Source organism: Gymnoscopelus braueri (assembly GCF_963280865.1).
Source record: "Gymnoscopelus braueri genome assembly, chromosome: 3".
Classification (NCBI taxonomy): domain Eukaryota; kingdom Metazoa; phylum Chordata; class Actinopteri; order Myctophiformes; family Myctophidae; genus Gymnoscopelus; species Gymnoscopelus braueri.
The window spans coordinates 37,247,937-37,261,024 of NC_137612.1; the positions used below are offsets into that span (position 1 = coordinate 37,247,937).

Here is a 13,088-nt window from a genome sequence, read left to right on the forward strand (position 1 = left end):
AGGTTTAGTCCACGAAAGTGACCCTAAACAAAATGTTTTGTTAATTTGCGTTAAGGCTACAAACCGGCAAACAGAGATTTTAGATTTCGAGACGAGGAATCTTTGATGACACACAAACAGCAGCTTTTATACATTTCCCACCCTGGACCTAACCATTAAGACCTCTAGTTTCACCACAAGACCCATGATCATTACACATGTATACTCATGGTCATTTTGGATCCCGACCTGTATTTTAATGCACTGTACGGAGGGGCTGCTGACCCAGCACATGGCCCGGTGAACAGGAAATAGTTGGCCACAGATTTGACCTCCAACATCTCTGACAAGTAACCCCAGCCATTAGCCGACACATGACCCCTGTTATTGTTGTAGGTCCTGTCCGGTCCAACTGATGCTACACAGGCCAGCCTTCAGATGGGTTGAAAGACATACCAGAGAGAGAAACAAGTCACGTGAATTCTTTTGTAGGCTTACAATTATTTTCAACTTTAAAATGTTTGTTTTTATGCAAAGTAATCTTTTTAATGTTTCAAATATTGCCAATATTTTATGTTTTTGTGCCTGATGGCAAGAAATCACTTCAGTGTTTTGTGTAACACTATTTGTTGACAACTCTGATTTGTCCAATGGGTCCATTTGTATTTGGTTCTTTTGTATACTCTCAGAGTTAAATGAACACTTAGGATTTTACAGCGTACAGAGTACAGAGAATAGTAAACAAGTCAGCAGCAGTGGTAGAAAACACCTTGAGGGAGACGCATTGAGAGAGCAGAGAAAGATGGCCATTGGCCACGCTCATTCAAGCTAACACGAAGGTCATGAACAGTATACAAACAACAGCTCAAAAGTGGTGTGCAGAGGGGCAACTGAACACACACAACTCATCGAACCTTAGAGCAGTGTGTGTGAGTGTGTGTGTGTGTGCGAGTGTGTGAGTGTGTGTGCAATGCATGCGTCTGTGTGTGTCGTTCTATTGTAGACACATGTTGCTTTCCCTGGACGTCACAGCATATTGTGTGTCCACCTTATTCAACAGCATTCTAATTCTGTTGAGGACCAGAATTGGTGCATTAGATAAAAACAACACTAAGATGTCTCTATAAACACAAAATGTTGAGTGTGTTAAATGTGTTAATTTAACTGTAGTGTAAAGAGAGTCTCAGAGGTAACTTAAAAACTTTTTTTTTTGCTGTGCAGGCTAGTGCCTCTATGAGACAATAGCACACAGACACAAGGGATAAAAAATTGAAACAGAACAACAATAATCAGTCTTAGCTTTGGAATGGAAAAAAATAATATTTTTAAAGGGAAACAAACAGTCTTTGATGCTTGTAGTTCCTGAGGGAACTCATTTGACAAATGTTTTAAATTTGTCCTCTGCTCTACTTTTTTAAGGCCTATTCATACTCAACGTAACACCCTTAAGTAAGCATAAGGAACGGAGGGGGAGACCAAAAGGGGGAGGGGGGATGGGGGGTTTGTCCGTCGATTATGTCATCCGTCAGGTTGAACCTGACGTACCTGACGTACGTTCACTGCTTCCCTCTGGAGGATGAATAGCCTCTTGGCCCTAATCACGCATAAGAAACGTGTCAAACTATGAATGCACTGAATGCACACACTCACAACGTAAAGAACGTACCAGTTCGTCACCCCCGACGTACGTCAATCCCCATCTCCGTCTAGTATGTACGCCACTTTAATAACAGCAGCTTCTTTGCTGAGAATGAGCGGGACTTGACTTAATAAGAGGGGGAGCTGACCAAGGGAGGAGAGAGGGAGAGGGAGAGAGAGAGAGAGAGAGAGAGCGAGAGAGAGAGAAAGAGACAGAGAGAGACTGAGAGAGACAGAGAGAGAGAGAGACTGAGAGAAACTGAGAGAAAGAAAGAAAAAAGAAAGAAAGAGGGAAAAATAAATTCAGAGTAGCAGCTGCTCCTGTATGCATACAGATAAACAGAATATAGTGCAGGCTTCACTGGGCCATGAAACTCCACAGACTCCACACCAGAACTAGCACAAATATATGCATGCACCTTTGTGCACAAGCACACACTCACATGAGAATACTCCTTGTGGACACACACACACACACACACAAAGACACGCACATGCACACTCCCATGAGCATGGTACCACGCAGGAGACTGGCGGATGCTGTGTGAAGGCAGATATGACAGTTCTTCTCACAGAGCTACAACTGCTCTGAAGGTCAAAACCTTTTTATTGTCTTATGCTTGTTAAGAAATCCATGGCTGACATTAGACACATTTTAATTCCTGACCAGAATTATTCAAGTCAATTACGGTCCACCAGTGCAATGTGTGCTTCACAGAGACATAAATCTGTATACACTACAGAGACTCATTCTCATTATGCTGTGTGATATAATACCCGAGTGACTGAGTACTTTAAACTTAAAAGTTCAGAAAAATGTCTCTGACCAGGCCCTTGCCTGGCTGACATCAGTCTCATGAGTCTGTATTCATGCCAGGAGGAAGCAAAGTCTAAACTTAAAGCATCAGGCTATGAAAAGGCTGCAGAGAGAGAGACCACTTTATGCTTGAACAAGAGGAACAGAATGTCGGCGAATAAGGAGAGAATAACCGAGTGCCCAAACCTCTCTCAAGTGGGATCACTTTTCTTATCTCAAGAAAAACTACCTAAGCCGAGCTGTCACAGCACTGCACCACCCCTCGCCTGCTCCAAATCTCCATGCCAATCTGCCTGCCCCCCCCCCCTCTCTGTCTCACTCACCCGGTTATATCTCCATTCCTCCATCTCTCTCTCTCTCCCCTGGAGTCCTCGAAGAGGCCGTTTTTATTCGGTCTGGATTACTTGTCCTAGTTGGCGCTGGGCGTGCTGGTGGGGAGAGAACTTATTTCCTCCGGTGATGCCTTGATTTAAAGTGCTCAGGTCAATCTTATTCTGGGTCACAGTCTCCCCTGTCGTTGGAATGAACCAGGGCAGTAGTAAGACACATAGACGACAGCACTGCAACCATTGACTATAACTATTACAAAATAATTGTCATCAGAACTCAGAGAACAGAGCTGACACGGCATAAGCACCGCCAGGTTAGCTCTGAATCCCATGACTGAACAGGCCTGGTCATTTCCCATCAAGGCAAGAAAAAACTGAAACACACGCATACGAAACAAGCTCAGCCAAACTCAAGACTGGTGTGAGTCCAGATCAAATATTGGCTAGACGACAGTAAATAAACCATCTGTGTGGCAGCAATCTCATGAAATATGCATGTAGTATCTATGCCAGGACTTGTCCCACTGGAATCTACTGACCGGCATAAAACTGGCCAACATTACGTTACTTATAGCTCTGCCATTGACCCTGTAGTCATATGAATTACAAAGCCCAAATTCCTGTTACCTACTTTAAGTAGTACTTGGCCTGGCCTGGCACAGCCAGGTCAACAATGTCATAAGGCCTCCACAACACCCTAGCTATTGTACTGCCTCCAGTCAAGTATTTAGCCAAGCCAAGCAACTACATCCACTATGGTGACAGAGTAGTGGGTCAGAGGCAAGCCGACCCCAGATTAACCAACAGGCAAAGTTGTAAAGCAAGCTGGGAATGGGATTAAGCTCACTCTTACTGTACAGCTAATAAAGCCTCTTGTTTACTCCTGCCAGTGTACGCTGTATGCTCGCTTCCTGCAGCGGAACACAGATCAACAATAGCAGCCTTTTACTGGAGCTTAGGCGTCATAGAAAGGCCACAGGTTTGATCCCAGGCAGCAAGACCATCGTAATCTGTTAACAGATATGTCACTCTAACAAGTCCTTGGAGGCAACACGGAATGCTTTTACCCTGTGCTATGACGAGTCACGACATTACTATGATTCGTCACTGTTTAAAAATAATAATAATTACGGAGCAAATGATAAGTTTAACTAAGCTGAATTCATTCTTGTTGAGCAGCATTAGGGCTGTCAAAAGCACTGATCCTAGAATGAATAGCAGGTGATAAAAAAGAACACTTACTGCTTCCTCTGTACATCAGCACTTCATGCCATCTTTAGAGCCTTGTTCGCTCATTGGTGTTCTGACACCAGTGTGTTCCTCACCATTCCCCTGCACCAAGCCCTAGGTCTTCAGCAGCACTACTGTCTCATGTTTTTACCTCAAAGCATCAGCGGCTCGGTGCCAACTACTATTGTTTTAAAAAATCTATAATAATAATAATACATAAATAAAAACACTTATTTATACAGGCATACAGGTTTTTTAGGAGCTCCATTGTAAGCCTATAACTCTGACCTTAAGTTGCCTGATTTTGTATTTCTCTTGATATTCTTCCTTATTCTTCTACATCCTTATTGTAGCCTTTGGCTGTCAGCATTTCATTATTTATTGTATTAATGTGTGGGGGCTTTTCAGACGCATTTTTCGCTTTTGCTTTTATACTGACAGTGCAGTGTTTTGAAAGGCACTTTAATATATTATATCAATATCATAGGAAAAGCCATGCTACAAATGCAATGGCAAGCGAGAAGGCCATGCTTAGATTCTAAAAGGAGCCGATCCCACAGCAGGGGTCCAAACCTGTCCTTTTTGAAGTCGGTGAAGGTCTGTACACCTCAAAATGTAATAACTATGAAGTAAAGCCGTTTAGGGAACAGAAATCAACCTGCTGGCTACTGACAGGCAGCTATGCACAGACAGCTTCTCTCAGAGGCTGGGTCTTTTTCCACTGCTTTATTACTTTACTAGTTATTTCAGTAGAATCAACTAAATCACCATATTTTCCCTCTTTTGATGTTGAAGGACCCCTACGGGTCAAGACCCCCAAGGTTGGGAAAACCTGGCCTACAGCCTCTCTCCACAATAACAGCTGGTTAGAGCCTGCCGGCCCGGCCCAGGGTGGGGCCAGCCACCCATCTACTCGCTGTGCACCGTTTATTTTGGACCAATCTGGCTGTTTATTTATAAAAGGGCTTAACCACAGCACACCTTGTTCGGCTGCTTGTAATGTACCATACCACCCCTGTTGTATCTGCTGCCTGTCACTGGGAAAATACTATGGTATCATCCAATCACTTTCTTTTGTCATATATCTACCCAGTGTATTTGTTTTTTGATTTTCTGTACAGCACTTTGGTAACCCTGAACAAGTTGTAAAATGTGCTATATAAATAAAGTGGATTGGATTGGATATCTATTTTTGTCACTTTCTTCTTTAACCCATTGAGACCCGAGATACGATTCTACAAATGTCTGCAAAATCTTAAGTTTTCTGAAAAAAGATGTTTCAGATATATCAGTGGTGCTCAAACAAGGACCACCCAAAATGATGCATTTGGCCACGGACCCCCATCTCAAAATATTTTGTAATAGGGAGTAGGGACCCCCAGAAGGAAATATATATATATTCAAATATATATATATATATTCAAAGATTTGCACAAAAGATTTTTCAAAAATAGCAGATCTACAAGCTCATAGCACGGCACTCGGTGCCAAGAAATCTAAAAATGACACAGATGCGTTCCCGATCTTAATGGGTTAACCACTTAAGCCCTATATACGGTTGGGATCCGGAACCGGATCAAACATTGAGGAACCAAAATGTCCGTTTCCGGAACCGGTTTACACTGTAAGAGCTGGTATGTGGACCTCATGTCTTTGTCTGCTATAAATTTTCAATACCGGTGGTTCTCAAACTTTTAATTTCAAGGACCACCATCACTCTCAGAGTTACAGACCTGTAAGGGTGCATCTGGACCCCCCTCAAGTAAGCCAGAGGGTCCCTAAACCTCACTTCAAGACCACTACCACTACAATGATATGCATGCAATTCTGTATTTGAATTTGTGTTTATCAAAACACTATACACCTACCCGTATATACTGTACTTTGACGTATGATGAATAGCGAAAATAGCCATTCTAGTATCTAACAACACCTTGTGAGGTTGGAGATCTGCTATTTTCAATTCGCTATTGTATGCATTGCACGTATAATAACATGCCCAAAATAGGATGCCAGCCAGGTTGAAAGTGGTTGAAATTGTTGCTCTTTTTCCCTCTCTGTCTTCTTTTCTTTTTTTTTGCTGCCTCCATCATCCGATTTTTCCTCCTTGCCTGTTACGTGACCAAAGAGCGGCTCCATCCACGGGTTGACTCATTTCACTGTCTAATGATGGTGTGAGTCCTGAGCTAAGACCCAGCCAGAGTAAACAAGACGGAGACGCAGCCAGCCTGCAGTAACTGTCATGTCTAATCCACTGCTACAGCGAGATGTTCAGCCCATGTCATGACCGCTGGCATAGTTATAGTCACAGTTCTACATTGGTACACTGGTAGCCTCTCTTGCTAGCGTACAACTTTAATATCTACATAACATTTCATAGACCTGCAAAAGGAGAGGGGGGGAACAAACTGTACGAATTAGGATTCAGTGGTTCACAAACGGTGTGCTGTCTTTTATTTTTTATCTAATAAGCAGATTAATATCTAATATCGGCATATTCCTGACAGGACAATGTGTTGCCAATCATCCATTCCAGCAGTAAACATTAGCCAAGGCAGGAGATGTACGGCAAACTGCCGTTTTTGCCGATCTATCATCGGAACCGATGTATGTTCAAGAGATCACATATCTTACAGTAAGACCTCATGGTGAAATTAATGTGAGGTAGATCAAGGAATCTGCTTGCGTCTTATCAAGGAATGAACACACAGAGTGTTTCAAAACCAGTTGTCCTCTTTAAGGATTCTTTCAAGTTTAAAGGGAGGTTATCAGACTGACTTGTGTTTGCTCATCAATATTTCAAACTGGGTAGTGGTACAGATGAGACTTTGCAGATAGCAGCCCCACTTTAAAACGGAAAGTTTAGCCAAGAACATTGATTAAAAAAAAGGTTAAAGCCTTTCGCTGGTGGTGAAACAACTCATCATATTTTAAGCAATACTGACACCTCCCACTTAAAACCCCAAAAGTCAGACAGAAGTATCGTGAGGCTCCGCCTTGCCTTCACTGTCTCATGTCTGGCTCAAGCTGGCTTTTGCCCTCCTGCTCCACAGGAGGCTTCTGTCCTCCCTGAGCCCGCCTTAGGACACCTACGTTACCGTTTGACAGGTGTACTGCCCCGGTCATAACTCCCCACCTGTCACTGTACCGAGCGTGGATAGCCTGCTTAAAATCCATACAACAACTTGGAGAATGTATGTGTTTGTGTGGAAGTGGGAATGTGAGTAAATAAACTGGAGGAAACTAACACTAATATTGTGATGAATCTCTAGCCTTCTGCGGCACAACCATGATGCAGGAATTGTTGTAGACGTGCGTGTGCGTGTGTGCGTGTGCGCGTGCGTGTGCGTGTCTTTTTAGAGCCAGTAGGGCCGAAGTGCACATAAAGGACACACAGAGCTAACCCGACATAAAAGATCCAATCCCAGACAGCAAAGAGTGGGGGTCCTAAAAGCAACCCACTGGGACTTTTTCTACAGCACTTTCAGTGTCTGCAAATTTTGGCCTTTGAAGTCCAACAGCTGTGTTCCTATAATCTAAGAGCCATTCTTTCCCCCCAAGTTAATAAGCAATTTTACTGTCTTCCCAGGCTAAATGTGTTTACCATAGGCTGTATGGATAGTGAATGACTTTGTAGGCAAATCCTTGAGCATTATTATGAAAATATCAAAAGTTCTAAATAATATTTACCTAGCAGTAACCATGTCCCAGGATCTACTGGCCCTGTGAAGCTTGCACTGCTTTCCACAACAATGTGAGGAAAAAACCTTCACAATGGCCCCTCAGGTCAAATGCCTTCCTGAACACTGAGTGCAACCCGCAAAATGCTATGAGCTCACTTCCTGTTCACAGTGATTCACTGTTTCTGATTGGTGTTTAGATGATTGGTGTACTACGAGGAAGAAGAGACGGAGCCTGAATGCACTGAGCCACAAACAACACTGTGCTGCTAGGTCAGCGAAAGATGCACAAAATGCAGCACTACAGAGGATGCTGTTATGAGCATAGAGGCATGCAGAGCCATGCCGATTAACTTTGCCTTAATGATGAGTATCTATCTGCTGCATACAACCGAGTGTTAAAGGAACACGTCACCTTTTTTTTCCAACCTCATCTTCACATATCAGTCCTAATGCTCACTAACTATTAGTGTCTAGTCTACTACCTCTGTGTCTCATAGGGAGGCTGTAGATAGCTTGTAAACTTCTGACTTTTTTTTTTTTTAATGGTACAGCCATGGCTAATATTTATACATCCAAAAGTTCTAGGAAGAGAAAGGCTGTAGGCTAGTTTCCATTAGCTTTAAATCCCCACCCATGATGTCATCATCAGCCAGTACATCTGAGACACAGAGAGAATAGACACATATGTAAATGCCCTTACTCAAAATCACATACAGAATCTCTCACACACCCGCAAGGCTGGAACCAATCCCTATGCGACGCATTGAGCTTAGCTTGAAGATAGTCTATTTTCACTATTTGTTGTACGACAAAGTGGTGCAGTGGTAAAAGTGTCTGCCCACCACCGCAGAGGTTGTGGGTTCGAATCCGCAATGGTGCATCTGGCTTTGTCGAGCATCTGTCTGGGGAGTAAATAATTGGCAGAATGACTAAATTGGGGAGAAAAAGGGTTAATATGGACGCATGCAGTCTGTACTGTTGGATTTGATTTTTCAGAGAGTGTTTATAGTAGGGGTTCGGATCGCCAGAGTCCCAGACTAGATAACATGCATATGGTAAGGAACGTTTTAAGGTATATCTTAAAACAGTACACTGTTACAGTACATCCCTATTTCAGACCAGCAGAGAATATATCAAGAATCAAGAAAATATGGTCCCCCAACCACTTCAGTACCAACCCAGCAAGAAATCATGACTTTGGGGACAATGCGTAGTAGCACCGGTCCCATTCAACTGAAATTAAACCCAGCCAAGACCCAAATATTAAACACAGAGAAATTGCCGCAACCAGAGATTTAAGACCACATCAAGCAAGATGGATCTCTCTCACTGCCCTCCTAAATTATTGCAACAATTACTTCTTTTGAAACATATGTGGGAACGAAATGTGGCCTAATAGGAGTACTGGCTGGCTCTTACACCAAATCTACACATTAAATGCACATCAGGGAATTTTGTGCACAAGTGTGTGTAGTTGCAAGAAAACAAGATAAGAAAGTTAGCTAAGAAATGGGGTAACAAGAGTTCAAGGATCCCTAAGTAGGAAAGATAGTTATCCTGAGATTTGCCTGCCTCAGCAGAGAGTGCCTTGCCCCTCCGCTTCCATGCCACCTGAAATCAAATGGGTTGATCTAATTTAGCATCATCACTTCAATAGCAAGCAAAGCACCGAGGCATGAAGCATAACTTAGGGAAGGCGTCTTGAAAGGCCGGGGGACTAGGAACATATTTTTAATTCAAGCATATGACTCTAGTGGCAACAGAAATTAGATTTTCTTTTTTGAATCCAAGTGGTGATAAACAGCTTTGACAAGGGGGTGTTTTTGTTTACATGGTATGATGCCAGTGAGAGACGGCTGAGGGCCCAGCTCCAAGGCAAGCTGGATTTAAAGGAATAAAAGCACACCTCCCAAGCCTATTCACGTTCAATATTTCATGAGCCAACAGCCAAAATCACTGTATCGGAATAATTAAACAGTAACGGTTAGTGTACAACACTACAGAGAATACTGTATAACGTTGCTGTCGGGTAGAAACCTTGTATGTCCACAACCGTTCCTTTTTTATTATCATTTTCAAGTCAAATAGTGAAATGAATAGCCGATCTACAAGCTCACAACAGATCTGCTAATTTCACTACTTTAGTGGGACACTCTTGTATGATGAAGCAGGGTATTCATTTACAAAACAAAAAAAAACATAAAAAGTTGAAATGTGCAAACTAGAGATTTCTGCCTGACAGCAACGATATTATGCAGGCAGCTCTCACCAGCAGAGAGGCGTACGGCGGCAAACCAATGCCGCTTCTAAGAAGAAGAGATCACACAGGCCGCTCACACAGACAGTCAAAGGAATCTAATCCTGTCATTGCACTGCATGCAGACTAATGGTTCATCTATAAAACACCAGAGTAATGGCTCACTTTAACATGAAGAAGGCAAACAACATTGTGTGTGTGAGCGTGCGCGTGTGTTCATACTGCACCATGGGTGCATGATCTTACGATGGCACAGTGTGTGCCTTAGTGACCACATGCTAGACTCGCTAGAGTGAGAGTGTATTTATGACTAATGGTGTGTGTGTGTGTGTGTCTACTCTACAGCGCACATGTTGTCTGTGTGTTTGAATGCATGCACGTGGATGTGGACGTGTTTATTTATATACATTAGATTGTCTATGTATGTATACATGAGCATTGAGCAAGCACAGTCACCAATGACATCCACTTGTGCATCTGCCAATTTGTGCATGAAGATGTGGCGTGTGTGTGTGTGTGTGTGTGTGTGTGTGTGTGTGTGTGTGTGTGTGTGTGTGTGTGTGTGTGTGTGTGTGTGTGTGTGTGTGTGTGTGTGTGTGTGTACACACACTTGAGTGCATGTGGGCACTGTCTAGTGTCTAACAGGCCCTTCCCTAACATGAGATGACAGCCCCAGTGCAGATGCTGAGCTATACAGTGGAAAAGGAAGGCGCTCGGAAAGATGTCTCACATCAAACATTTAAAAGGGTAAAACAGAAAGGCGGTCACAGATAACAACCGCCTTAACACAAGGCACATCTAGACCAGCACAGACAAACACAGGTCTATCAGTTGTTCGTCTTGTCTTGTTCTCTGTGAAGCTGACAAGCCCGTCCCTACGAGACGTTGCACTTGGTTAAGATTGAAGGCACGATGGTGGCCGCTAGAGAGAAAATAAAATCCATCATGTCTCAATCCAAAGGGTCACAGTCAAGTTCACAGCAAAATCAACTGTGTTAATTTAATTCAGAGTGGGAAAAAATACGCAAAAACAAACCAGGTTCATCTGGGTCTATTTTTTCACAGTAAGAGATGAATTAACACTGAGGATTTGACTGTGTTCTTTTCTAGTTGCCTCAGCACTTCCATACATAAGTAGGTTTGTGATATATTGTTCTTAAAATGATTTCATTCAACTGAAGCTACAAACATTAGAGAGATGTGTGTATAGCTACTCCAAGCAGACAGGAACCAATACCATATGAGGTGAAACGGGTGATCTTTGATTATAAACAAAAATGAAATCACATTATTAACTAGAAAGTAGACAAGATACAACAAATGAATAATTATATGTATGAATGGAATGTATGCATTTACCAAAATATTGATCTATCTATTACCAATTTACAGGTTTGTTACCAAGTGCAGCCCAATTTGGCAACAATAAGCATCCACACACACAGCAATCAAACCCCTTAAGCCTTAAGGGATATTGTTTTGCAAACAACAGAACAGAGTAATAACTAGATATTCAATATGCTTCCTCTTGAGCAGAAATATTACATTATTTCACATGTCAGTGCCCGGTCAAATCCCCCAGTGTAAATGCATCCATTTTCTAAGTGCACAACATTAATACAACTACATCTGCAGTGGTTGGAGGAGGTCCCGATATTCTTCTATTGAGAAATGTATCCCCTTGTGTCGGGTAGGACAGGACTGGACACCTCTTGACCAGTAGTAGCCATGGATCCAAGACAGACTGTCTTGGATCCATACCTGTCATATATAATGACTGATGACAGTCATCAGTCATGATGTATCATGACAGTCATGTATCAGGGCTATACTGTACAAGGAGTAGCCTACTGCAGTACTGCCTGAAGCTCATAGAAGACGTGCAATATCTCAGAGAGAAGAACGGTACAAATGTAGTCTCTCAATTCGAATGCCGCCTCCACGGGAGGACATAAAAGTTACGGACTGCACCTTTAAAACCCGCTACCTCACCACCAGTCACCATCACATCGGTGTGTTCCAAACAAACTCCGTGAAGTAGCGTAGAAGTCTTCTTAACACACACACACACACACACACACTACTTGCCACTAAACATTGTTGCGTGGTGGTAGGACCCCCTCCGGTGAGTGTGCAACATTGTAGTACTAGTCAGAGTAATGGCAACATCCCGCTGAGTGAGGAGGATGTAAAGCTCCGTCTTTAAACCGTTACAACTCTATGCTTTAGAACCCGAAAGAACCTACGATTCAAAGCGCTTCCAACGTCGATAATGCACAACCGCCCCGTTTTCGTATCTTTCAGTTTTACTCTATATTTCAGTTACTACTTGGTTTTTCGGCAAAGTGTGGGGGGGGGGGGGTAGCTAACTGCTAAAAGAACCAGAGAAGGGGCTGGCATGCTCCTTCTTCCTACCGTCTACCATCACTATGAGGAGGGGGTTCAAACCTCTCTGACTGTTAGTTAACATTATAGTGATCGGATCGGTTGACATGTGTGATGTATTGCGTTGTTTCCACTCACCCCCCGCGCTCCGTTTCAATTCAAATCAAGTCGTTCCGATTTGATTCACATGGATGTTTGAGTAGTATTCACCATGTCCTCCTCCTTGTGTGTGTGTGTGCGTGTGAGTGAGTGAGATGTTTAACTTGTCCCGTTAGAGAGAGAGACTGAGCACAGAGCGGGTTGTGGCTGCAGAGAGAGAGAGAGACGAGAGTCACTCCTTGAGGGCGGGGCGGCAAGAGGGAGGAGGAGACTTCTTACACAGGGGGGAAATAGCAGATCTACAAGCTCACGGCGCGTCGCGTCCGCCGGTCTCCGTGAGCTTGTAGATCTGCGATGTTTTTGGGCGCGAGCCACACACCGCCGTACGAAGAAGTAGACTTTGGAGCAGAACGCAGAGAAGAAGACCTCATGCTAGTGGTGATGGAGGCCCCTCGGGGCCCCTTGGAACTTGTAGCATCCTTCTCACCAGTGATGGAAAAAGTATTCACATTTTTTTACTTAAGTAAAAGTATCAATACTGCAATGTGGGAGTACTCTGTTAGTACAAGTAAAACTCAAAAAATCAAAATTTACTTGAGTAAAAGTGCAAAAGTATTGGTATCAAAATGTACTTAAAGACGTTAAGTTAAAGTACCAAAAGTAGAAAGTAG

The 13,088-nt window shown here is 43.1% G+C and overlaps 1 protein-coding gene across 1 annotated transcript in view; it reads right to left on the bottom strand.

Moving 5' to 3' along the window:
• Positions 1–12,598, bottom strand: part of ppp1r16b (protein phosphatase 1, regulatory subunit 16B) — a 147,574-nt gene extending 134,976 nt beyond the window's left edge. The window contains exon 1 of the mRNA XM_080424405.1: positions 12,457–12,598. The gene's annotated coding sequence lies outside the window, so the exon portion shown is untranslated. The remainder of the gene's footprint in view (positions 1–12,456) is intronic.
• Between the last annotated feature and the right edge of the window lie 490 nt (positions 12,599–13,088).